Raw genomic sequence first — 13,012 nt, 5'->3', positions numbered from 1 at the left:
CTCCGCCTCCCAGGTTCAAACGATTTTCCTGCCTCAACCTCCCGAGTAGCTGGCACTACAGGCGCGGGCCACCACACCCAGTTTATTTTTTGTATTTTTAGTAGAGACTGAGTTTCACCGTGTTAGCCAAGATGGTCTTGATCTCTTGATCTCATGATCCACCCACCTCGGCCTCCTAAAGTGCTGGGATTACAGGCGTGAGCCACCGCGCCCGGCCTAAAATAGCATTTCTATTTTTTCTTTTCTTTTTTTTTTTTAATTTTATTTTTTTTAATGGAGACAGAGTCTCATTTACTGTCCAGGCTGGTCTCAAACTCCTGGCCTCAAGTGATTCTCCTGCCTTGGCTTCTCAAAGTGTTGGGATTACAGGCATGAGCCACTGCACCTGGCCGGCATTTCTATACAATAACAATCATTCATTAAAATATTGTGAAAATAAGGCTGGGCATGGTGGCTCATGCCGGTAATAGCAGCACTTTGGGAGGCTGAGGCTTGTGGATCACTTCAGTTCAGTAGTTCAAGACCAGCCTGGCCAACATGGTGAAACCCGTTTCTACTAAAAATATAAAAATTGGCTAACCGTGGTGGTGCACACCTGTAATCCCAGCTACTCAGAAGGTTGAGGCAGGGGAATCACTTGAACCTGGGAGGTGGAGGTTGCAGTAAGCTGAGATTGTGCCAGCACACTCCAACCTGGGCGACAGAGTGAGACTCCGTCTCAAAAAAAAAAAAAAAGAAAGAAAACACAGGTGAAATAAAGATATTTTCAGACATACAAAGGCTGAGAGGATTCATCACCAACAGAACTGCACTACACAAAATGTTAAATACCTTTTTCACACAGGAGGAAAAGGATAACAAATGAAAATCTGGATTGACAGAAAGGAATAAAGAGCATAGGAAATGGAAAGTACATAGGACAATATATAAGACTTTTATTACTATTTAACTCTCTGTAAGTATAATTCACTGTTTAAACAAATATAGCAATAAACTAGAAAGAGAAGGAAACTTCCTCAACCTGATTATGGGCAAGTATGGAAACCCCAAAGTAGAGGATTAAACTGTGTCCCCAGAAATATACATTCAAGTCCTAACTTACAGTACCTGTAAATCTGGTCTTATTTGGAAATAGGGTCTTTTCAGATCTAATCAAGTTAAAACAAGATCATTCTGGATTAGAATGGACTCTAAATCTAACGGTTGATATATTTATAAGAGAAGAGAGAGGGGGTGTTAGTCCATTCTCACATTACCGGCTGGGCGCGGTGGCTCAGGCCTGTAATCCCAGCACTTTGGGAGGCCGGGGCGGGTGGATCACAAGGTCAGGAGTTCAAGACCAGCCTAGCCAACATGGTGAAAACCCATCTCTACTAAAACTATAAAAATTAGCTAGGCGCAGTGGCAGGCACCTGTAATCACAGTTGCTCGGGAGGCTGAGGCAGGAGAATCGTTTGAACCCTGGTAGCATAAGTTGCAGTGAGCCGAGATCGCGCCACTGCTCTCCAGTCTGGGTGACAGAGTGAGACTCCGTCTCAAAAAAAAAAAAAAAAAAAAAAAAAAAAACTACCTGAGACTAGGTAATTTACAAAGAAAAGACGTTTAATTGACTCACAGTTCCACAAGCTGTACGGAAGTCATGGCTGCGGAGGCCTCAGGAAACTTACAATCTTGGTGGAAGGGCGAAGGGGAAGCAAGCATGTATTCACATGGCGGCAAGAGAGAGAGCCAGTAAAGGGGAAGTGCTACACACTTTAAAAAAACCAGATCTCGGCTGGGTGCGGTGGCTCACGCCTGTAATCTCAGCACTTTGGCGAATCACGAGGTCAGGAGACCGAGACCATCCTGGCTAACATGGTGAAACCCCGTCTCTACTAAATATACCAAAAATGAGCCGGGTGTGGCGGCAGGTGCCTGTAGTCCCAACTACTCGGGAGGCTGAGGCAGGAGAATGGCGTGAACCCAGGAGGCAGAGGTTGCAGTGAGCCGAGATCGTGCCACTGCACTCCAGCCTGGGTGACAGAGCAAGACTCCGTCTCAAAAAAAAAAAAAAAAAAATAGATCTCATGAGAACTTACTCACTATCATGAGAACAATAAGGGAAAAATCTGCCTCTATGATGCAATCACTTCCTTACTGAATTTTTTTTTTTTTTTTGAGATGGAGTCTCGCTCTGTCACCCAGGCTGGAGTGCAGTGGTGCGATCTCGGCTCACTGCAAACTCCGCCTCCCGGGTTTACGCCATTCTCCTGCCTCAGCCTTCCCAGTAGCTGGGACTACAGGCCACCAACCGCCACCATGCCCACCTAATTTTTTTTTTTTTTAAGTAGAGATGGGGGTCTCACCATGTTAGCCAGGATAGTCTCGATCTCCTAACCTCCTGATCTGCCCGCCTCGGCCTCCCAAAGTACTGGGATTACAGGCGTGAGCCACCGCGCCCAGCTGCAATGACTTCCCACCATGTCTCTCCCCCAACACTGGGGATTACAATCCAAAATTAGATTTGGGTGGGGACACAGAGCCAAACGATATCAGAGGGAGATTTGGATACAGAGACACAGAGGAGACCCAGGGAGAAGGACATGAGAAAATGGAGGTACAAATCACAGTGATGCAGCTACAAGCCTAAGAATGCCAAAAATACAAAAAAAATTATCTGGGCATGGTGGCAGGCACCTGTGATCCCAGCTACTGGGGAGACTGAGGCTGAAGAATCACTTGAACCCGGCAGGCAGAGGTTGTAGAGAGCCAAAATCACACCATTGCACTCCAGTCTGGGCAACAAGAGCAAAACTCTGTCTCCAAAAAAAAAAAAAAAAAGAAAGAAAAGAAAAAGAAAAGAATTTTATAGCATCAAAAAAGAATAACATACTGAGGCCAGGCACAGTGGCTCACACCTGTAATCCCAGCACTTTGGGAGGCTAAGGCGGGTGGATCATGAGGTCAGGAATTCGAGACCAGCCTGGCCAACATGGTGAAACCCCATCTGTATTAAAGATACAAAAATTAGCTGGGCACAGTGGTGGGTGCCTGTAATCCCAGCCACTCAGGAGGCTGAGGCAGGAGGACTGCTTGAACCCAGGAGGCAGAGGTTGCAGTGAGCCGAGATCATGCCATTGCCCTCCAGCCTGGATGACAAGAGCAAAACTCCATCTCAAAAAAAAAAAGAAGAAAGTATAACATACTGAAAAGAAAATTTAGCCGAGGCGGTACAAGAGTTAGTCACAGAAAACTACAAAACATTATTGAATGAAACTAAGGAGGCTGAGCGCGGTGGCTCATGCCTGTAATCCCAGTCCTTTGGGAGGCCAAGGTGGGCAGATCACCAAGTCAGGAGATCGAGACCATCCTGCCTAACACGGTGAAACCCTGTCTCAACTAAAAATTCAAAAATTAGCCGGGCAAGGTGGTAGGTGCCTGTAGTCCCAGCTACACGGGAGGCTGAGGCAGGAAAATGGCGTGAAGCTGGGAGGCAGAGCTTGCAGTAAACTGAAATGACACCACTGCACTTCAGCCTGGGCAACAGAGCGAGAGTCCGTCTCAAAAAAAAAAAAAAAAGAAACTAAGGAATGCAGAAACACATGGAAAGCCAATCCACATTCATGAATTGAAAGATGTAATATTGTTGACCAGGCCTGATGGCTCATGCCTGTAATCCCAGCACTTTGGGAGGCCGAGGCGGGCGGATCACAAGGTCAGGAGATCAAGACCATCCTGGCTAACACAGTGAAACCCCGTCTCTACTAAAAAAAAATACAAAAAAATTAGCCTGGCGTGGTGGTGGGCGCCTGTAGTTCCAGCTACTCAGGAGGCTGAGGCAGGAGAATGGCATGAACCCGGGAGGCGGAGCTTGCAGCGAGCCAACATCGCACCACTGTACTCCAGCCTGGGCAACAGAGTGAGACTCCATCTCAAAAAAAAAAAAAAAAAAAAGAGATGTAATATTGTTAAAATATAAATACTCTCCAAATTAATCTACAGATTATCCAAATTAATCTACAGATTCAACACAATTCCTATCAAGATTTCAGCTGCCATTTTTGCAAAATTTGACAAGCTGAGTATTAAATTTATATGGGAATGCAAGGGACCCTGAATGGCCAAAACAATCTCAAAAGTAGTCAAGATCATACAGTACTGGCATTAGGATATAGATATAGATTAATGGAGTAGAATTTAATATCGAGAAATAAAACCTGCCGGGCATAGTGGCTCACGCCTGTAATCCCAGCACTTTGGGAGGCCCAGGTGGGTGGATCACTTGAGGTTGGGAGTTCAAGACCAGCCTGATCAACATGGAGAAACCCCATCTCTACTAAAAATACAAAATTAGCCAGGTGTAGTGGCGCATACCTGTTATCCAGCTACTCGGGAAGGCTGAGGCAGGAGAATCGCTTGAACCTGGGAAGCAGAGGTCTCAGTGAGCCAAGATCATGCCATTGCACTCCAGCCTGGCAACAAGAGTGAAACTCCATCTCAAAAAAAAAAAAAAAAGAAAAAGAAAAGAAAAGAAAAAAAGAAAGAGAAATAAAACCTTACTTTTAGGTCAACTGATTTTTTACAAGAATGCCAAGACAATCTGATGGGGACATTTGAAAAGACAACCTAATATAAAAATGAGAAAAGAATTAGAACAGATATTTCTGCAAAGAAGATATACAAATAGTCAATAGACATTTGAAGAGATGCTCAGCATTATTATTCACTAAGGAGATGCGAATCAAATCCGTGACCACAATTTGTCTCTTCAGCAAATACTGCAACAGTAACTACATATCCACATGCAAAAGAATCATTTGCACCCCTACCTCACCCCATATAGAAAAATTAACTCAAACTGAAACATAGACTTAAATTTAAGAGCTGAAATTACAAAACTCTTCGAAGAAAACAAGAGCAAATCTTTATGACCTTGGGATAGGTAATGTTTTTTAAGATATGACACCAAAAGTACAAAAAAACAAAATAAAAAAATAAATATGTTGGACTTCATCAAAATCAAAACATTTTTGTTGCAAATGATGCAACCAAGAAAGTGAAAAGACAATCCACAGCATGGAAGAAAATAGTTTTAGACTGCTAATAGCTGTGGAGTTATTTTATGGAAATTTTTTTTTCTTTTTTTCTTTTGAGATGGAGTCTCACCCTGTCACCCAGCCTGGAGTGCAATGGTGTGATCTCAGCTAACTGCAACCTCTGTGTCCCAGATTCAAGCAATTCTCCTGCCTCAGCTTCCCAAGTAGCTGGGATTACAGGTGTGTGCCATCACGCCCCACTAATTTTTTACATCTTTTTTTTTTTTTTTCCGAGGCATCAGCCACGCACTTGGCCAATTGTTTTGTATCTTTAGTAGAGACAAGGTTTCACCATGTTGGCCAGGCTGGTCTCAAACTCCTGACCTTGTGATCTGCCCACCTTGGCCTCCCAAAGTGCTGGGATTACAGGTGTGAGCCACTATGCCCCACCTATGAAAATGTTTTTAAATTATGTTGCGGCAATGGTTGCATAACTTTTGAGTGTACTAATCACTGAATTGTGCATTGTAAATGTGTGAATTTTATGCTATATGAATTATATCTCAATAAGGCTATTTTTAAACAATCAACACAACTCCTTTATTAAACTAAAAAGAAAACCATTAGATTCAGAATATCTCTCAATAGATTCAGAGAACTGTTTGACAGGATCAATTCAGCAAATTAGGAATAGAAGGGAACTTCCTCAAACTGATAAAGGGCACCATCAAACAACCTACAAGTAACGACATGCTTGATGGTGAAAGACAAAATGCTTTCCCCTAAAGATCAGGTCAAGACAGGAATGTCCACTGCCGTCACTTCTATTCAGTACTGTACAAGATATTCTCTCTTTTTTCGTACAAAATAGTCTAGCCAGTGCAATGAGGTTTTTATTTTTTATTATTTTTTTCAGACAGAATCTTGCTCTGTCACCCAGGCTGGAGTGCAGTGGTGCAATCTTGGCTCACCGCAGCCTCTACCACCCGGGTTCAAGAGATTCTCCTGCCTCAGCCTCCTGAGTAGCTGGGATTGCAGGCATCCGTGACCATGCCCAGCTAATTTTTGTGTTTTTAGTGGAGACAGGGTTTCATCATGTTGGTCAGGCTGGTCTCAAACTCTTGACTTCATGATCCGCCCGCCTTGGCCTCCCAAAATTCTGGGATTACAGGTGTGAGCCACCATGCCCGGTCAGCTTTTTTTTTTTTTTGAGATAGAGTTTCGCTCAGTTGCCCAGGCTGGAGTACAATGGTGCTATCTCAACTCACCACAAACTCCGCCTCCTGGGTTCAAGCAATTCTCCTGCCTCAGCCTCCTGAGTAGCTGGGATTACAAGCATGCGCCACCATGCTCAGCTAATTTTGTATTTTTAGTAGAGACGGGGTTTCTCCATGTTGGTCAGGCTGGTCTCGAACTCTCGATCACCTCAGGTGATCCGCCCACCCCGGCCTCCCAAAGTGCTGAGATTACAGGCGTGAGCCACCACCCCTGGCCCAAACTCCCTCAGCTTTTGTTTATCTTGAATGTCTTAATATCTCCCTCACCTTTTTTTTTTTTTTTTGGAGACAGAGTCTCACTCTGTCACCCAGGCTGGAGTACAGTGGCACAGTCTTGTCTCGCTGCAACCTCTGCCTCCCAGGTTCAAGCAATTCTTCTGCCTCAGCCTCCCGAGTAGCTGGGATTACAGGCATGTGCCATCACACCCGGCTAATTTTTATATTTTTAGTAGAGACAGGATTTCACCATGTTGGTCAGGCTGGTCTCAAACTCCTGACCTCGTGATTTGCCCGCCTTGGCCTCCCAAAGTGCTGGGATTACAGGCGTGAACCACCACACCTGGCCACTCCCTCACTTTTGAAGGATAGTTTTGCTGGATATAAGATACTTAGTGACAGCTTTTTCTTTTACCACTTCACTGTGTTAACTTTTTTATCTCTATAGCTTCTGATGAGAAATCTGCTGATTTTCATCTTATTGAGGATTTCTTGCATGTGGAGTTGCTTCTCTCATGCTCTTTTCAAGGTTCTCTCCTTGGCTTTCAAAACTTTAATTATAATGTGTCTCACTATGGGTCTCTGAGTTCATCTTACTTGGAGTTCATTGAACTTCTTGGATTTTTTATATTTATGTCTTTTGTCAAATTTGGGAAGTTTTCAGCTATTATTTCTTCAAATATTCTCTTAGCACCCACCCCCCTTCTCCTTTGGAACTTTCACCATGCATACTTTGGCGCACATGATGGTTTCCCACAGGTCTCTTAGGCTCTGTTCACTTTTCCTCAAGCTTTTTTCTTTCTATTCCTCAGACTCAATAATTTCCATAGTCCTTTCTTCAAATTTGCTCATTCTTTTTTTGTATTAGGCCATTCTTTGTGTTTCTATAAAGGAATACCTAAGACTGCATAATTCACAAAGAAAAGAGGTTTCATTGGCTCATGGTTCTGCAGGCTTTGTGGGAAGCATGGTGCTGGCATCTGCTTCTGGTGAGGCCTCAGGAAGCTTACTTACAATCATGGTGGAAGGTGATGGAGAGCCAGCCCATCACACAGCAAGAGCAGGAGCAAGAGAGAGAGGAAGGAGGTGCCACACACTTTTCAACAACCAGATCCCACAATAACTCACTCACTATTGCAAGGAGAACACCAAGCCATTTGTAAGGGATCTGTCCTCGTGACCAAAACACCTCCCACCAGGACCCACCTCCAACATTGGGATTACATTTAAATATGAGGTCTGGGAGGACAAGCATTCAAACTATATCATTGATTCTGCCCATTTTTCATTTTATTTGTTATACTTTTTAGTTGCAAAATTTGTTCTTAGTTTCTTTTCCAGGTTTTCTATCTCTTTATTGATATTTCCTTTTTTTTTTAGACAGAGTCTGCTCTGTCACCCAGGCTGAAGTGCAGTGGCACGATCTTGGCTCACTGCAACTTCCACCTCCTGGGTTTGTGCCATTCTCCTGCCTCAGCCTCCCGAGTAGCTGGAACTAGAGGCACCCGCCACTGCGCCAGGCTAATTTTTTGTATTTTTAGTAGAGACGGGATTTCACCATGTTAGCCAGGATGGTCTCCATCTCCTGACCATGTGATCCACCCGCCTCAGCCTCCCAAAGTGCTGGGATTTCAGGTGTGAGCCACAGCGCCCGGGCTTTTTTTTTTTTAATTGCCTGGGCTGAAATGCAGTGGTGTGATCTTGGCTCACGGCAACCTCCACCTCCTGGGTTCAAGTGATTATCCTGCTTTAGCGTCTCGAGTAGCTGGGATTACAGGCATGCACCACAACACTTGGCTAATTTTTGTATTTTTATTTTTGTTTTTTTTTTAAGAAAAGTTTTATTAATGTGTCAATATTTCAGCAAAGTTATCAACGGGTTGAAAACACAAACACACTATTACAGGCTTTAAAGTAACAAACGAGTTTTACACAACTGAAATATTACACATACTTATGGGATTTATTGAATGACTAACAGACTCATAAAATAAATTTTTTGTTTGTTTTTGTTTGAGACGGAGTCTCGCTCTGTTGCCCAGCCTGGAGTGCAGTGGCATGATCTCGGCTCACTGCAACCTCCGCCTCCCGGGTTCACGCCATTCTCCTGCCTCAGCCTCCCAAGTAGCTGGGACTACAGGCGCCTGCCACCACGCCCAGCTAATTTTGTGTATTTTTAGTAGAGACGGGGTTTCACCGTGTTAAGCCAGGTGGGTCTCAGTCTCCTGACCTCATGATCCACTCTCCTCGGCCTCCCAAAGTGCTGGGATTACAGGCGTGAGCCACCACGCCCAGTCAGACCCACAAAAGAAATTAAATCTGAAAAACGAAATCCAGTATTAGCACCTGTAATATCTCTGACAGTGAAATTTTTAATGGTTTCCCTCTCCTAATGTATTTTTAAACTCGCTCCCAAATACAGTGCTCTCAAACCCCAAGGATGACTGCAAAGGCATAAGCAGCCCTGATCCTAGAAATGTACAGCCAAAAGCAGAGCTACAAATAGGGACTCAGATTTGAGAGTTTTACTTAGAAGTGACTTACTGTACTTGAGCCAGTCATAATGTGCACTGAATACTGTATATGAGAAAATTCTGTGAGTCATAAGGTTTGCATAGGGATAGTTAAAAATTAGTAATATACAGTATTATTCCTATCAAGTTTTTTCTCATAAGCTATATTTATAGGAAAACTGTAATTAAAATATTTATTATGATGTTTTTTTGTTTTTGAGACAGAGTCTAGCTCTGTTGCCCAGGTTGCCACCACGCCCAGCCTAAAATATTTTTTATACCTGCTTATTACATATCCAGGGACACAGCAGGAACATCTATGTGTTTGATGGTTTGGCATCCACTTTATTGTGCTTACTGATTTTTGTGATAAGCAACACACATCACATCTTCACAACATTCAAGGTAATGCAACAATGATATAAAATTCTCCAAAGAAATAACTGGAAATTGCATTAAATACTGCTTTAATGAGGAATAATTGCTATAATAAAACAAATAGCATTATACATCATTTTTTCAATGAGCTTCAGTTTGAAGAACTGAATAGTAGAAACAGATCTTAAGATTGAGTCATGGTAAAACCGGTAAATCTTTGAAATCTAGGAGGTGCATTAGCACAACCATAGCCACAACCAACCCTTGCCAAAATCCTGGAGAAAAGCATTTTATTAATTTAGGGGAACAAGATGGAACACTGGTGAAGATACAACTTGTTGAGGTCTAAAGCTACCTGAGAAGCTGCCCCAGGGAATGAAGAGAACCAATGGTATGTACTGGTGGCAGATAATAAGCTTTGCACTGGGCTGACCAGCTGCGTTTTATTAAATGGCCTTGAATAAAAAAAGTGAAATGCTTCATTGTGTTTTCTCAGAAACTAGTCAAAAGATTACAGAATCCTACACAATTTAGAGACATAAAGTGGATGCTGAGAGACTAGAGGTCACTCCAGGTGTGGAAAGCTACAAAGTAAGTCCTTGGAGTAAATGGCACCGTGGATCTAGCGGCAGATAGAAAGGAATGATGCTCTGGAGAGGAGGTAGGGACACTCTGTGGTCGGCCAATGGATACATGAGGGGCCCGGCTGGAAGTGGGATATTTAATTCTATGGTTTATCTTCTGTGGCTCATGCCTCTGTCTTCATAAATGGTAATTTCAATAACTCGCAGTCGTCACTCAGTGGGATCTGTCAGGAGGAGGCCTTGTGGAACATAGATCTTCTCATTCTGCTCTTGAATGTGTTTGGAGACTTTCTTCAGAACCTTCTCATAATGAGTTTCCATGCATAGGAAGATGGTATATGCTGTTAAACAAGCTAAAGAACCTTTGAGATATGATTGGCTGCCAAGCTTCTCTGCTTCTGCATAAAGGTTATTTAGAGTTCAAACTATTTCTTCAAACTGCTGCCTATCAATCCAGTTCTCCAGCTCCGTGGGGAGCTCGGTCTGGATCTGGCAGTGTGTGCCACTGCTGCAGTCTCGCTGAATGAACACCTTTCTGGACACTGGTGCCTGCTGTGGCTTCATGGCAAGGACAGGATGGGCCGCACTCTAATTTTTGTATTTTTGGTAGAGACATAGTTTCACCATGTTGGCCAGGCTGGTCTTGATCTCCTGACCTCAGGTGATCCATTCACCTCACCCTCCCAAAGTGTTGGGATGACAAGCATAAGCCACTGCGTCCTGCCCTCCTATGAGTCTTTAACGCCAAGTCAAGATAAAGTCTTTAATGCTTTGTCAAGATAAAGCCTCACGTCCATTTCAGTGTCAACCATCAGGGACTCAGCTGCAGACACTTTTGACTTATCTGCTTTTTGTTTATTTGTTTTTTATTTTTTGTGGGTTTTTTTTGCAAGCCTTTATGCTGCCTTCCTGTCTTTCTTTTTTTTCTTTTTAGACTAAGTCTTGCTCTGTCCCCAGGCCAGAGTGCAGTGGCGTGATCTCAGCTCACTGCAACCTCTGCCTCCAGGGTTCAAGCAATTCTCCTGCCTCAGCCTCCCGAGTAGCTGGGACCACAGGCGTGAGCCACCATGCCTGGCTTGCCTTTCTGTCTTTCTCCTCTTCCTGAGTTCCCTTCCCCATCCCTACAGCATGGACTCCACATATGCCAAACTTGCAAGCTTGCTGTTTGCTGCAAACAAACCTGGACTGATAATCTCTCTTTTGTCATCTGGGCAGCCAGACTGACTGTTCTCTTCTACCTGGGTGCCTGTGTACATGTCCTCTAACCCCTAACCCTTTGCAGCTTCTGTTTCTTTTTTTCTTTTTTTTTTTTTTGAGATGGAGTTTCACCCTTGTTGCCCAGGCTAGAGTGCAATGGTGCGATTTTGGCTCACTGCAACCTCTGCCACCCAATTCAAGCGATTCTTCTGCCTCAGCCTCCCGAGTAGCTGGGATTACAGGCATACGCCACCATGTCCAGCTAATTTTGTATTTTTAGTAGAGACAGGCTTTCTCTATGTTGGTCAGGCTGGTCTCGAACTCCTGACCTCAGGTGACGTGCCTGCCTTGGCCTCCCAAAGTCCTGAGATTACAGGTGTGAACCACCAAGCCCTGCCAGCTTCTGTTTCTTTATATATAAACAGCACTGTCGTGAAGATGCAATGAGATGAATTTTAGCTCAGAGCCTGCCACCTGGTGACTTACCCATGTTAAGTATTGTGGTTACAGCTCTGCTGTCAAACCACTTCTCCAACTCTCTTTCTAGCCTCAGTTCATTTGTCAAAGGGTTTGGCCCCAGTATTTTGCTGGATATTCAGAAGTACGACCTCACATCTGCAGAACGCCACTGACTTTCACACGAGGCCTCCCAGGAAGGGATTCCAGGCCTCAGACACCAGCTGGTGGATCTCAGGACTTGCCACTCCACTTTTGCATTTTTCAGGACCACAAGGCATACAGTTGGTCTAACAGTCTTTTCTGTCCTCCCAGTGGTCAGCTGCAGCCCAGTTCTAGGGCTTTTGTGGGGGAAGACGGGAGAGGGATGGGAGTCAGGGCATAGAAATGTGTCAGATGAGCCTTTGCTTGCAAGGAGCTCACCACTTGGGTGGTGGAGAAGGCCCAGAAGGCACTATGACAGTGCTCCCAAATCAGGAAAAGATTGCTAAATGCCCATACACGCAGGATCACACGGGAGCCCAGAGTTGGACACCAGGATCAGCTGGGAGTCTGCCTGACATTGATGATGTTTGGCTAGAATACTGATGGACGAATGGGAGGTAGCAAGACCGACACTGAGGGAAGGGCATCCCAGGCACAGGGAAGAGCATTTAGGAAGGCGTGAAACAGTCCGATGCATTCTGGGAACTCCAAGTAATTCCATTCTTGAGTTGAGCGAGGGCTAAAAACCTTCAAACCACAACACATTCCAGCCATCTGTCTCTTCTTCTCCCTCCATTTCATCCTCAATACTATAGCTAGATGTATCTTCCTTCCTTCCTTTCTTTTTTAAGATGGGGTTTCAGCTGGGCACGGTGGCTCACACCTGTAATCCCAGCACTTTGAGAGGCTGAGGCGGGCAGATCACTTGAGGTCAGGAGCTCAAGACCAGCCTGGCCAACATGGAGAAATCCTGTCTCTACTAAAAATACAAAATTAGCCAGGCATGGTGGTGCATGTCTGTAACCTTCCTACTTGGAAGGCTGAGGCAGGAAAATCCCTTGAATCTGAGAGGCGGAGGTTGCAGTGAGCCGAGACTGTGCCATTGCACTCTAGCCTGGGCAATAAGAGGGAAACTCTGTCTCAAATAAATAAATAAATAAATATAAAATAAAATAAATTTGGCTCCTCTGATTTTAAAACTGATTTGGGCTCCCTATATGACCTACAGGACCAAGAACAAACTCCTTTTCTTGACATTGAAAACTCTTCACAGCCTTTCCCCAAACTCCTTCCACCTCTCCTCCCTACCTTCTGTTATAATTATAGCCACTTGGATGATTTCCTGTTCTTAAAGCAGGCCAGTCACCTTTTTTGTCCAGACTTCTCCCTCT

General features: G+C 44.2%; 1 protein-coding gene and 1 pseudogene across 12 annotated transcripts in view; one reads left to right on the top strand and one right to left on the bottom strand.

Moving 5' to 3' along the window:
* The window catches only part of RABGEF1 (RAB guanine nucleotide exchange factor 1), a 1,203,668-nt gene that overhangs the window by 266,230 nt on the left and 924,426 nt on the right, over nt 1-13,012 (top strand). The gene's annotated exons all lie outside the window — the stretch shown is intronic.
* On the bottom strand, nt 10,021-10,553 carry LOC117072932 (annotated as a pseudogene).

Source organism: Trachypithecus francoisi, unplaced genomic scaffold, assembly GCF_009764315.1.
Source record: "Trachypithecus francoisi isolate TF-2019V2 unplaced genomic scaffold, Tfra_2.0 Lachesis_group4, whole genome shotgun sequence".
Lineage (NCBI taxonomy): Eukaryota > Metazoa > Chordata > Mammalia > Primates > Cercopithecidae > Trachypithecus > Trachypithecus francoisi.
The sequence above is the reverse complement of the archived record's forward strand: the minus strand, read 5'-3'. Positions and strand labels throughout refer to the sequence as shown.